At 48.8% G+C, this 11,647-nt stretch overlaps 1 protein-coding gene across 1 annotated transcript in view; it reads right to left on the reverse strand.

The window, feature by feature from the left end:
• NDST1 (N-deacetylase and N-sulfotransferase 1) overlaps positions 1 to 11,075 on the reverse strand; it is a 173,707-nt gene extending 162,632 nt beyond the window's left edge. Inside the window, exon 1 of the mRNA XM_040345034.1 lies at positions 10,939 to 11,075. The gene's annotated coding sequence lies outside the window, so the exon portion shown is untranslated. The remainder of the gene's footprint in view (positions 1 to 10,938) is intronic.
• Positions 11,076 to 11,647: the final 572 nt, after the last annotated feature.

Raw genomic sequence — 11,647 nt, forward strand, 5'->3', positions numbered from 1 at the left:
AGGAACGCCCGCTCCCGAAGACCCATACCCGGAAGCGACGGAAGAAGATACAGCTCGAAAACGGGTAAGTACTGCACCTATTTTAATATAAATAGCCGATTCCCCTAGACCGAACGAGCAGGAAGCTAAGGGGAGATTTTTTTTTTTTTTTTAAATGGGTGAACTCCCGCTTTAAGTATGGCCATCGTTCCCACGTCGAAATTTGAAAAGTTATGTCGTTTGCGTAAGTCGTCCGTGAATGGGGCTGGACGCCAATGACGTCCTTGCGACGTCATTTGGGGCAATGCACCCTGGGATATTTTACGGACGGCGCATGCGCAGTTCGTTCGGCGCGGCAACGCGCTTAATTTAAATGCTACACGCCCCCTACCCGCCGAATTTGAATTCCGCCGGGTGATTGACGCTACGCCGCCGCAACTTTACACGCAAGTGCTTTGTGAATAAAGCACTTGCCTGAAAAACTTGTGGCGGCGTAACGTAAATCAGATACGTTGCGCCCGCCCAGTTTTACGCCGATCTACGAGAATCTGGGCCCAAATGTGCAGAAATTTTCCAGTATGTTGGGAAATTTTTAACTGCACAGGACTCATTCTTGGATGTGCTTACCGTCACTCGATTCCAAAAAGGTATCTGCCATGTGCAAAAATTTAATAAAAACGCCCACATTAGTAAAATACAAATTATACATTTAGAATATTTTTGCTGAGCATTGCAACAGTGATCAGTACATTTCCGGTGCAAAGATCAGATCACTGCATTGTTTACATTCCAGACCCAGGTCCATATGGGGGGGGGGCGGTACAGACACCCAGCAGGCTAGAGGAAGTATACCACCTACAAGTGCAGTGAATTCACCAGTACAGTCTAGGAGACCCTCTTTCCTACTTACAAAGAATGCAGAGGTCTGTAATTTTTATCATAGGTACTCTTCAACTTTGAGAGATGGAATCTAAAACACCCCAAACCCCCGAAAATCACATTGTATAATTTTTAAATACTGTATATACTCGAGTATAAGCCGAGTTTTTCAGCAAATTTTTTTGTGCTGAAAATGCCCCCCTCGGCTTATACTCAAGTCACCTTTTTGCGCCTGATCTCTCTGAATTTGAAGACCCAGGACCCGCTGGCCGTAGGTTCCCTGGACCCCAAACTTGACACACATATAGCCCCACTCTTCCTCTACAAGTGTGCAACGTTTGCTGTCTAGGGGACCTACGGCTGGGGAGCACCGATTTTTCAAAGCCAGGCACTCCATCTCTATACTCCCATGTTAAACGTCAGTCTAGGCATGGACACAGTGAGGCATGGGCACAGTGAGGCATGGGCACAGTGAGGCATGGGCACAGCGAGGCATGGGCACAGCGAGGCATGGGCACAGCGAGGCATGGACACAGCGAGGCATGGACACAGCGAGGCATGGACACAGCGAGGCATGGAGATGGACAGCCTAGGCTTATACACAAATCAATAAGTTTTCCCAGTTTTTTGTGGTAAAATTAGGTCCCTCGGCTTATATTCGGGTCGGCTTATACTCGCATATATACGGTAATTAATTTGCATTTTATTGCATGACGTAAGCAGCCCTCAAAAATTCCACTCGCCTGCTCGCATTTTGCAAAAGGATTTTGAGGGCTGGCGAGGAATGGCTGCCTGGGAAGCTGGGGGGTAAACACTGCCAGCATGCAGGGTTGTATGGGAGTCCCTTCTCCCAGCGCTCGTGGGGGGGGGGGGGGAGTAGAGCGGCGGCCGGATCATCAGGGCGCAGGAAACTTCACTGGCGGCTTTCATTTCAATTGCCGTGTGTTCCCTGCACTCGCTGTCACACACAGCCCCGCCCCCTGGTCCCGGGGACTTTGATAGACAGATAATCCGTCCAATCACGAGTGACGTGTATCAAAGTTCCCCGGCCAGGGGGCGGGGCTGCATGTGACGGCGAGTGGCGGGAACACACACCAATTGAAATGAAAGATGTGATCTTCCTCGGTGCGCTCATCATCCACACGGTAATTAACTTCCTCTCCTCTGTTCACTGCATGAAGGGCACAGACAGGCAGCATCGGCGGACACGGGCAGGCTGCATCAGCGGGCACAGATTGGCAGCATGAAGGACACAGGCAGCATGGTGGGCACAGATAGGCAGAATGAAGGACACAGGCAGCATGACGGACACAGATTGGCAGAATGAAGGACACAGGCAGCATGAAGGGCACAGATTGGCATCATCGGCAGACACTGGCAGGCTGCATTGGTGGGCACAGATAAAGTTGTTAATATTTATTTTTAGAACTTAATTCTGCATAAAACATTTTAAGTGTCATTTCATGTGATAATTTATAAGGGCGTGTTTAGGGCGGGGCATGGTAGGGGTTGGGTGGGGCAACTGTTGGCGAGTAACCCTTGAGGCTTGGCTAGTAGCTCAGGACTTCAAATTTTGAGCCCCGACGTAAGTATTTGATGCATTAGAAAAAGCAGAACTTAATATTTGGTACAGAAACCTTTTGTTTGAAATTACAGAGATCATACGTTTCCTGTAGTTCTTGACCCGGTTTGCACACACTGCAGCAGGGATTTTGGCTCACTCTTCCATACCGAGCGTCTCCAGAGCCTTCAGGTTCGGAGCTGTCGCTGGGCAATAAGGACTTTCAGCTCCCTCCAAAAGATTTTCTATTGGGTTCAGGTCTGGAGACTGGCTAGGCCACTCCAGGACCTTGAGATACTTCTTACGGAGTCACTCCTTAGTTGCCCTGGTCGTGCGTTTTGGGTCATTGTCATGCTGGAAGACCCAGACACGACCCATCTTCAATGCTCTTACTAAGGGAAGGAGGCTGTTGGCCAAGATCTCGCAATACATGACCCCATCCATCCTCCCCTCAATACGGCGCAGTCGTCCTGCAGTATTTTAGTTTATAGCGCAGTGGTGATCAAGAACCACCAAAAGAACGCTCCATTTGTGGGGATTCTTTATTTTATTTTGGGACAGCGATGCGCAATTGTCAGTTAAAATAACGCAGTGCAAAAAAAGGGCCTGGTCATGGAAGGGGGTAAATCTTCCAGAGGTCAAATGGTTAAAAGGGGTTTTTGGCCAACTCATTACACAAATATAATTAATTAAATGCTTTTAATGTAACAGAACAAAAGGGTCCAAAAAGAAGAAGTAGCAATCTTGGAATTCTACTGTACTTCCCAACAATGCTGGTCACATGGCCAAATGCCAGCATTTGATCACATGATCTCAGCAGTGGCTTGAAGGAATGTCATTCAGGCAGAACTTCCCAGTCAGACTCAGCCTGAAATGAGATCATCTGCTTCCAAATGAGGTTACAAAACTACATTATGGTATTTGGTCACATGACCAGCACTTGGGAAAAAGACGAATTCAAGAATTCCAAATAAAAGGCTTTTTTTCAGACCCACCTGTATGTATCTTTTTAACTTTATTCCAAAAGTGGTTTTACTAACCATCTCCCTAAGGCCCCTTCCACCTCTCAGATCTCTCGGTTGATCTCCGCTGAGCCGGTGGATGACAGGTCCCTCTCTGCTCACTGAGTGGGAGGGGCTTGTCCAGCGCTGCTGCTTGCTATGAAGAGATCGGACGAAAACAGACAGCATGTCCGTTTTCATCAAATCTCACCCGATCCGATAGGACGGATGGCGACGTATCGACGTCTGTCTGATTTTAGCGGATCAGATCGGATTGTCAGTGGACATGTCACCGCTGACGCTCCATAGACAAGCAAAAAAATGACAGGCGGACCTGAACGGTCCGGCAGTGTGAAAGGGGCCCAATGTGCGCAGGTAGCTGCATCACTAATTTGTCCTCGCCTCTCTCCCTCCAGCCACTAGTGTCTTCCAGCCGCTACATCACTAAAACGTCCCCGCCGTGGCTCCCCCTAGCCCGCCACATCACCGGGGCTCCCCCTAGCCCGCTACATTAGAGCCCTCATTAGGGCCCATTAACCTATAGATGAGAAAGGGCCCTCATTAGAGCCCATTAACCTATAGATGTGAATGGGCACACAGTCAATGTCAACACTAAGGGATGTTCTTTATACAACACAAAGAAGTATTACCATCAGTAGTCACCTAAACACTCTGGCCCAGATTCTCGAATCTGGGCGTAAAACTGCGGCAGGGGGAACGTATGTCATTTACGTTACGCCGCCGCAAGTTTTACAGGCAAGTGCTTTATTCACAAAGAACTTGCCTGTAAAGTTGCGGCGGCGTAGCGTTAATCCCCCTGTGCAAGGCCGCGTAATTCAAATGATCCGGGTAGGGGGCGTAGAGCATTTAAATTAGGCGCGTTCCCGCGCCGAACGTACTGCGCATGCGCCGTCCCTAAAATTTCCCGACGTGCATTGCGCTAAATGACGTCGCAAGGACGTCATTGGTTTCGTCGTGAACGTAAATGGCATCCAGCCCCATTCACGGACGACTTACGCAAACAACGTAAATTTTTACATTTCGACGCGGGAACGACGGCCATACTTAACATTGGTTGCCCCTCATATAGCAGGGGCAACTTTACGCGTCGCAAATATAACGTAAACGTCGTAACTTCACTGCGTCGACCGCGCGTACGTTCGGGAATTCGCGTATTTTGGTAATTTGCATACACGACAGAGGCGACACCTAGCGGCAAAAAATCGGTCGCATAGATACGATGGCCCAGATTAGGACTTACGACGGCGTACATTGCGTTGCGCCGTCGTAAGCCCTTTCAGAATCTGGGCCTCTGTATTTGGGCACAAGTACTACACAGACATAAGATGATTGCTGATTTCAAGACAGGGCAAAGACCAAATTCAATCGCTTATTTTAGCCAAAGAAGTCCATCCACGATATGCCAAGATCAGAGGCAGCCACTAAGCGCGCACACACACACACACACACACACACACACACACACACACACACACACACACACACACACACATACATACATACATAAATACGCACACACTCTACAATGAGCAAACATTATTCAACAGCTGCCTGCGAACCTTATAAAAATCTTCATTCGGCTTTTGATTCCCGACCCACAGGCTGCTTACCATAGATAGAACATACAAAGCAGACACAAGCACTGATGATTTAACTGCCTTTTGTATTGTGAAATAAACACAGAACTTCCCTCACATTATATTTGTTGAGCTGCGGGCTCGGCACAGTACGGGGCACCTAGTACACAACTGTCTTCTATGTGCCCTTTTCACACCGGACAGGTGTGTTGAGGTGTGCTGCATAGCATTTTTACACAGTGCAAAGTTTAGCACCACTAAAACAGTGCACTTTGCCTACACAACACACATGCTCTTAAAACTTAAAAAAAAAAAAAAAAAAAAAAAAAACACAACACACTGACTTTTATGACAGGAGAGACCCTATTGTCTTCTGTTATAAACCCTTCTCATTGCCTGTCAGCGTTTCGTGTACACGGTGCCACTCATGCGCAGCTTAGTGTACATTTACAGTATGGCCCTTCCTGACGACTGGGAGAAGATGGAAGGTCCTGTAAAAGCAAAAGCACCAACACTGCAGCCTGGCAGGTAGGTCTTCCATAATGTGCCAATATGTTGTGCATTCTAGTTAGTACATTATGGCATAATACTCCTGGGGGGCATTTTTTTTTTACTTATTTTTATATGTGGGGTTTCAATTCTGATTTAAAAGTATCAGTCCACCCATACCTGAAGTTTCAGTGTTATGCTAGCCATACACTAGAGGGTTTATTTACAAAAACTGGAGCACTCAGAATGTGGTACAGCTGTGCATGGTAGCCAATCAGCTTCTATCTTCAGCTTCTTCAATTAGAGCCCATTCACACAGGGGCAACAAGACTTCGGGAGGCAACTTGGGCACGACTTGAGTATGAATCAGGCAACTTACAAGGCAACTTCAAGTTGCCTCCAGGACAGTACAAGGCAACTTCAAGTCGCCTCCTGAACAAGAGGCTTTCCAGTGGCCAATCAAACAACAATCAGCTCTGTGGGGGGGAGGCAGGGGTTTGCCTGAGAAATGTATGTTATCTTCCTGTATTGTTGCTTCAGTTAAGACAGTGATCAGACTTCTGAGGCGACTTCCATTGAAATCAATGGGTACAAGTTGCCTTCAAATCGGATTGAAGTAGTACAGGAATCTTTTCAGAAGTCGGAGCGACTTCAGTAGTGTACATTAAGACGGCTCCCATTCACGTCCATTCATTTTCTCGACCACGCGACCTGAAGTCGGATCCCAGGTCGCCCCAGTGTGAACCTGGCTCTTAAGCTTTGACAATAAAACCTGGAAGCCGATTGGTTTCTATGCTGAGCTGCACCAGACCCTCCAGTTTTAATAAATAAACCCCTAGGTGTCATAAGAACATTCCCATCAGTATGTTCGATGACCTTTGATAATACGTAAAAATGATATACCGTATATGCCGGCGTATAAGGCTAAAATGATGGTTTTGGGATATACTCGCCGTATAAGACGACCCCCTTCCCCCCTCACTGTGCCATTGCATGCCTCACTTCGACAATCTCCATACCTTATCCCTGGCGGAGTCAGTCAGACTGCGGGCGTCCATTGTTCAAAAGCCGCACCTCCTCCTCGTCATGTTCCGTGATATGCGGAACACTCAGTTTCCCAGAAGAGCCCGTGTTCCACCTAGCCTGAGGATGAGACGACGTCCATGATGAGTGTTCCGCCTATCCTGGAACAGCGCGAGGAGGAGGCGTGGCTTTTGAACAATGGACGCCCGCAGTCTGACTGACTCTGCATCCGGCGTATAAGACGACCCCTGATTTTTGAGGCATATTTTTAAGTATAAAAGGTTGTCTTATACGCCAGAAAATACAGCATATAAAAAATAAAAATTTGCTTTAAAAAAAAAAAAAATCTCCCCCCACACACACACAGCCTGCTAGAAATTATTTCTTTCAAGAAGCAAAAAAACCTTTCCATCCTGGTCCCATAAATGTTCTTGTCACTGCGGTCAAAAACCAATTAATTCACCCCACCAACATTTAGAAAAATCAAATGAATGTTCCTGAAACAAATGTTTTTTTTAAGAAAATTCTCCTAGTGTCTGGTCAGCATTGAAAGCATTAAATCTTGGCCGGCCGAACCACCTACAACAGTGGTTGTCAACTTACAAAAGTATAAAGTGTACACATGGGTCGAATGTTGGATGGCATTGTCCAGTTTAATAGAATCCGGCCCGTGTGTACTGCAGCTGGTCCAACAGAAGCTGGCCATTTGGCTTCTGTCAAACGGGGCTTGACCAAAAAAATGGTCTGCCGATCGGGTCCCGACCAGAGTGCTCTAGCGGGGGTGTTCAGCCCTGCTAGTAGTGATCACCAGGCTTAAGGAGCCTCAAATGTGGCCCCTGAGGTCATCAAAGGGCTCCATATAGTACTTATTGTATGTAATGCTACAGAAGACTGTCGTAGACTGAAGACCAAAAGCTGTCCATACACTAAGGTTTCTTATGGCCTCAGGGGCTGAATAAGAGAACTCTATTGATTCCCTCATCCACGCTAAAAACAAAACAGCTGCATGAGGCCCTCAGGCCACAGCTTGGGCACCAGAGAGTGACAGTCTTCTCATATTTCCCAGGGACTGTAGTGGTGAGGTGTCAGCACCTGAGGTCTCGGGTCCTCCCACCTGCTAGGTCTTTTCTAAACGTTAACTAAAGTACATAGAAAGTGATGGAAGGAGAAAAGAGATGTTAGGGTCGTGTTTGGACAAGAGTGTCCAGCAGGCAAATGTCAGAGCTGCACTCCTTGAAAGATGACCCAGGCATTGTGTGATCCAGCCCATCCACCCCCACAACTGGTCATCAGAGGAGACCGACTCAGCCCAACAGCATCTCCTCATAAACCGATTATGAGAGAAAGCAGACCCAGCCAACCCCAATACAATTCCATTGTGCCACACAGCAGAAGGACGTTCCCGCTTTAAGTTCACCGGTGTTAAGTGGACAGTGCCGAGCGATTTTACTCCAGATTCCCACCTTTCTGCACACGTTTTTAGGAACGCTAGCAGCCTGTGTTTGGAACAAACTGATTCACAGCATTCCATTGAGACCAATAGGCCTTTTTGTGCTTTGAGGCATAAAAAAAAAAAAAAAATGTCATCCGCCACACAGATATGAACTAAGCAGAATTTCAAAGCTGAAGTCTAGGGGTAGAGGAGTGTGCTGTATGGGCATCTTCACACAGGTGGCAAAGCCATGGGATTTTGCTGCCCAGCGCCCCCTCCCCCCACCTAAACGGAGAAATGCAGCCGCTGTACACATACTGTGATGCCTTGCTTTCCTGTGGCAACATTAAGAATGTCAAAAAAAATGAGACTGTGCCACTTCTGCCCTGCAACTACATGCAATGCACACAGTTGCGGCACAATGGGTCATTTTGACATCTTGCCTCCTCAACACCTGTCAAACTCCCGCTGAAAAGCATTCCATTCCACCGCAGATTGCTTTTCAGCTGGGGGTACCAATAATAGCCACAATTATAAACAAACCCTAATACTTACATTATTCCTCACTACTCCAGCAAGCTCCCGCCAAACCGTGCGACTGAGTCCCTGACACTTCACAGACATTATCAAGTACAATGCAGGGCCACCTGCTGGCTACCGATCTGCACCCCAGACCAAGAGCGGAGAGTTCGGTCTTTGTATTGACAGCACATAAACATCAGCTGCCCAGTGACGCATACATGTGGGCGTTAAAGTCCACCCTTTTTGCAACCCCGATCTGCAATGCCAGTATCCTGCACACACAGTACAGGCAGGTAGTTCCTGAAGGGCAGGAAGCCATTGGCATTTGCCAGCTCACCGGCGCCCTTACAGTTCATTGAGAGTTACAAGGTGCCCGCTGTGGTGGTTGGCGGTACTTGTAGTTCATTCATTCACAAAACTCTGAATGAATGGCGCGGCTGTGTGGGTAAAGCCACACACAGCTGTGACATTTTTAAATTGTGACAGCGAATGGGGGGATAAGATCTCCCACCTGCTGTCACAGAGAGTGGGGGTTCTGGAGGAAAGGAGGCAAGAGCTGGAAAACGTTACATGTTCCACCCTTAATATGGGTGTAAAGATGTTCCAAAAGGGGAACTTAAAGCGGAGTTCCGCGTTCACTTCCTGGTTCCCTACTGCTCATGCGCAAGTCTCGCTGCGCGATTTGAATGGTCCCCGCTGTCTTCTGGGACCTGTGTGTCTCCCAGAAGACAGCGAGGGGGACGGAGGAGGTGCCGGACATGGCGTAGATATCCTTGGATACTGCAGCTATCTATGCCCGGAAGTGGGAGCAAAATACCTGTATTAGACAGGTATCTGCTCCCCCCTGAAAGGTGCCAAATGTGATACCGGAGAAGGGGAGGATTCCGAAAAGCGGAAGTTCCATTTTTGGGTGGAACTCCGCTTTAACCCTTAAGCCTGAGTTCATACTACTGCGAACACAGACAGCGCATGCGATTCGCACCGCATTGCTGTGCAGATCACATACGTTGTCTGCGCGATGCAAATTCAGCCATACAGTTTGTTTGACTGAACTAACGAATATGCTGCAGGAACCTTTTTTTCCCTGCACTGGAATCGGATTGCATAGGAGTTTACACCCATGCGATCCGATTCCTGCCTGAATTCACATTTCGCACTGCGATCTGTGAACCGATCTGGGGGTGTCATCAACACCTGTATCGGTTCGCAGAGGGCAGTGTGAACTGCCTGAAAGGGAAATGCAATGCGGAAACCGACACTGGAATTGCGCTGGTTCCCGCATCGCAATAGTGTGAACCCAGACTAAAGCAGAACAATATTCACCTTCAGTCCAGCTATGGGGCGCCCCAGAGCACCCCGCCAGCCACTGACATTTTTGGGCGGCCAGCTTCCGGGTATCGATCGCTGTTTGCTTTCATTGGTGGGGGCTGAGATGACATCACTCCCACGCATGTGCGCATTCAAATTGCGCGACTCGCGCATGCGCAGCAGGGAACCAGGAAGTGAACACGGAACTCCGCTTTAAGGTCACCTTTTGGAACATCTTTACACCCATACTAAGGGTGTAACATGTTCAGTCAGATCGGCAATGCCGAATTTGTACAATGAGCTGTGCGTACACTCGCGCAGCTCACTGTACAGGGGCAGACACAGAACTTTAACGCAGGTCTCATCTGCATTAAAAATCTTGCCTGTTCACCCATTTTTAATTCATGCCATAAAGTTCCACTTTAAATTTGTCAATTTGGTGCCCCCCCCCCCCCCCCCAACTCCCTGCAGCCTACAGTACACAACGTATGGCAGACCACTACCGTGCGTCGCTTTAACAACAACAACAAATAAAAATAGCGCATTTACCTTTGTGCGTTGGACATCTCATTTAAAAGGAACGGTTGTCCTAATGCAACAAAAGTAATGCGGCCCTTAAAGTGGGGACTGAAACCTGAGAGCTGCTGTTGTTATTCAGTGTGCCGGCTCCTGTTACTAACCTGAGTTCAGACTTCACTGGTTGCATGCTTGATCCAATTCTTGGTAGCAGATCATGGCTCAGCGTGGCAGATCCTGCACCTTTAAATCCAAGTCAGCAATGGCAGCCCCCATGTTTCTCCCCTGGCAGGCTCACTTTAAGTGCCCCATACATAATCCTTCTACCTCCAGGCCTGCTGCCCCAATCTAAGCAATGCCCCCCTCCCCATCCATCACAGATCATCAGCCAGAACTTTATACCCCAATGCCCTCCCTAGGGGTGCTGACACACGTGGACCCCCCCCTGACATACATAATTACAGTGTCACACAGCCACAACACTGCATGCATGACACCGATCTGCTCCATGCCATGTCTGTGATGTGCACACCATGATGTCTATGTGTGATCACAGGACAATCGTGGGGTGTACAGACGATGACACAAACCCCCAGATCGGCTCTGATCGCCGATCCCCCCGTCTCTTACCTGTATCAGTCATGGTGCTTGGGGTGTGGGCCCCCGATCCCCGGCCTGTCCGTGCTCCCTCTGCCTCCCCAGCCCGGTCCCTATGCAGGGAGAGAGCTGTTCTCAGGCTGGGAAGGGGGAGAGGGAGGGAGAGAGGGGGGAGGAGGAGGAGGAGAGAGAAGAGGAGGAGGGGGGAGGTTAGCAAACCCTTCACAAAGGCTGATTCACATTAACCCGTGCTCTGCCAAAGGCCTGCTGCTGCTGCACCCCCTCCCCTGCCTGGTACTGAACGGGTTAAGACGAGGCCTAGTGGGGTGACCTCCCAGCTGTCACTCTACCTGTCACCTACAGCCTGCCTATTTATAACCGGGGAGGATATGGTTACCTGTCCCCCTGTGTGGCCGTGTCACCCGCTTGACCTTATTTTTGTGCCCGTCTGTGACTTCCCCCGCCACCGCCAAGTTTAAAAAGAAAAAAGAAAAAAATTTGCAGGGCCCGTTTGATGTTATTCAGGGTGTGCGGCGCTGGGAGGTCGGAATACGTATTCAGCGGCTGCGCTTTGGCTTAGGGCGCATTTGCCACTTTTGTCTTGTGGGTTACTTTAGAATTCTAGGGGGGATTTTGAGGCTGGGGGTGCCCAGGGCTCATTCAGAAGAACTCCGCAGCAGGGCGCGCCGCCACCCGCTGTCCCTGGATGCAAACTGCATTCGCATCTGGTGCCCAACCTGTG

Source organism: Rana temporaria, chromosome 3 (assembly GCF_905171775.1).
Source record: "Rana temporaria chromosome 3, aRanTem1.1, whole genome shotgun sequence".
NCBI classification, from domain to species: domain Eukaryota; kingdom Metazoa; phylum Chordata; class Amphibia; order Anura; family Ranidae; genus Rana; species Rana temporaria.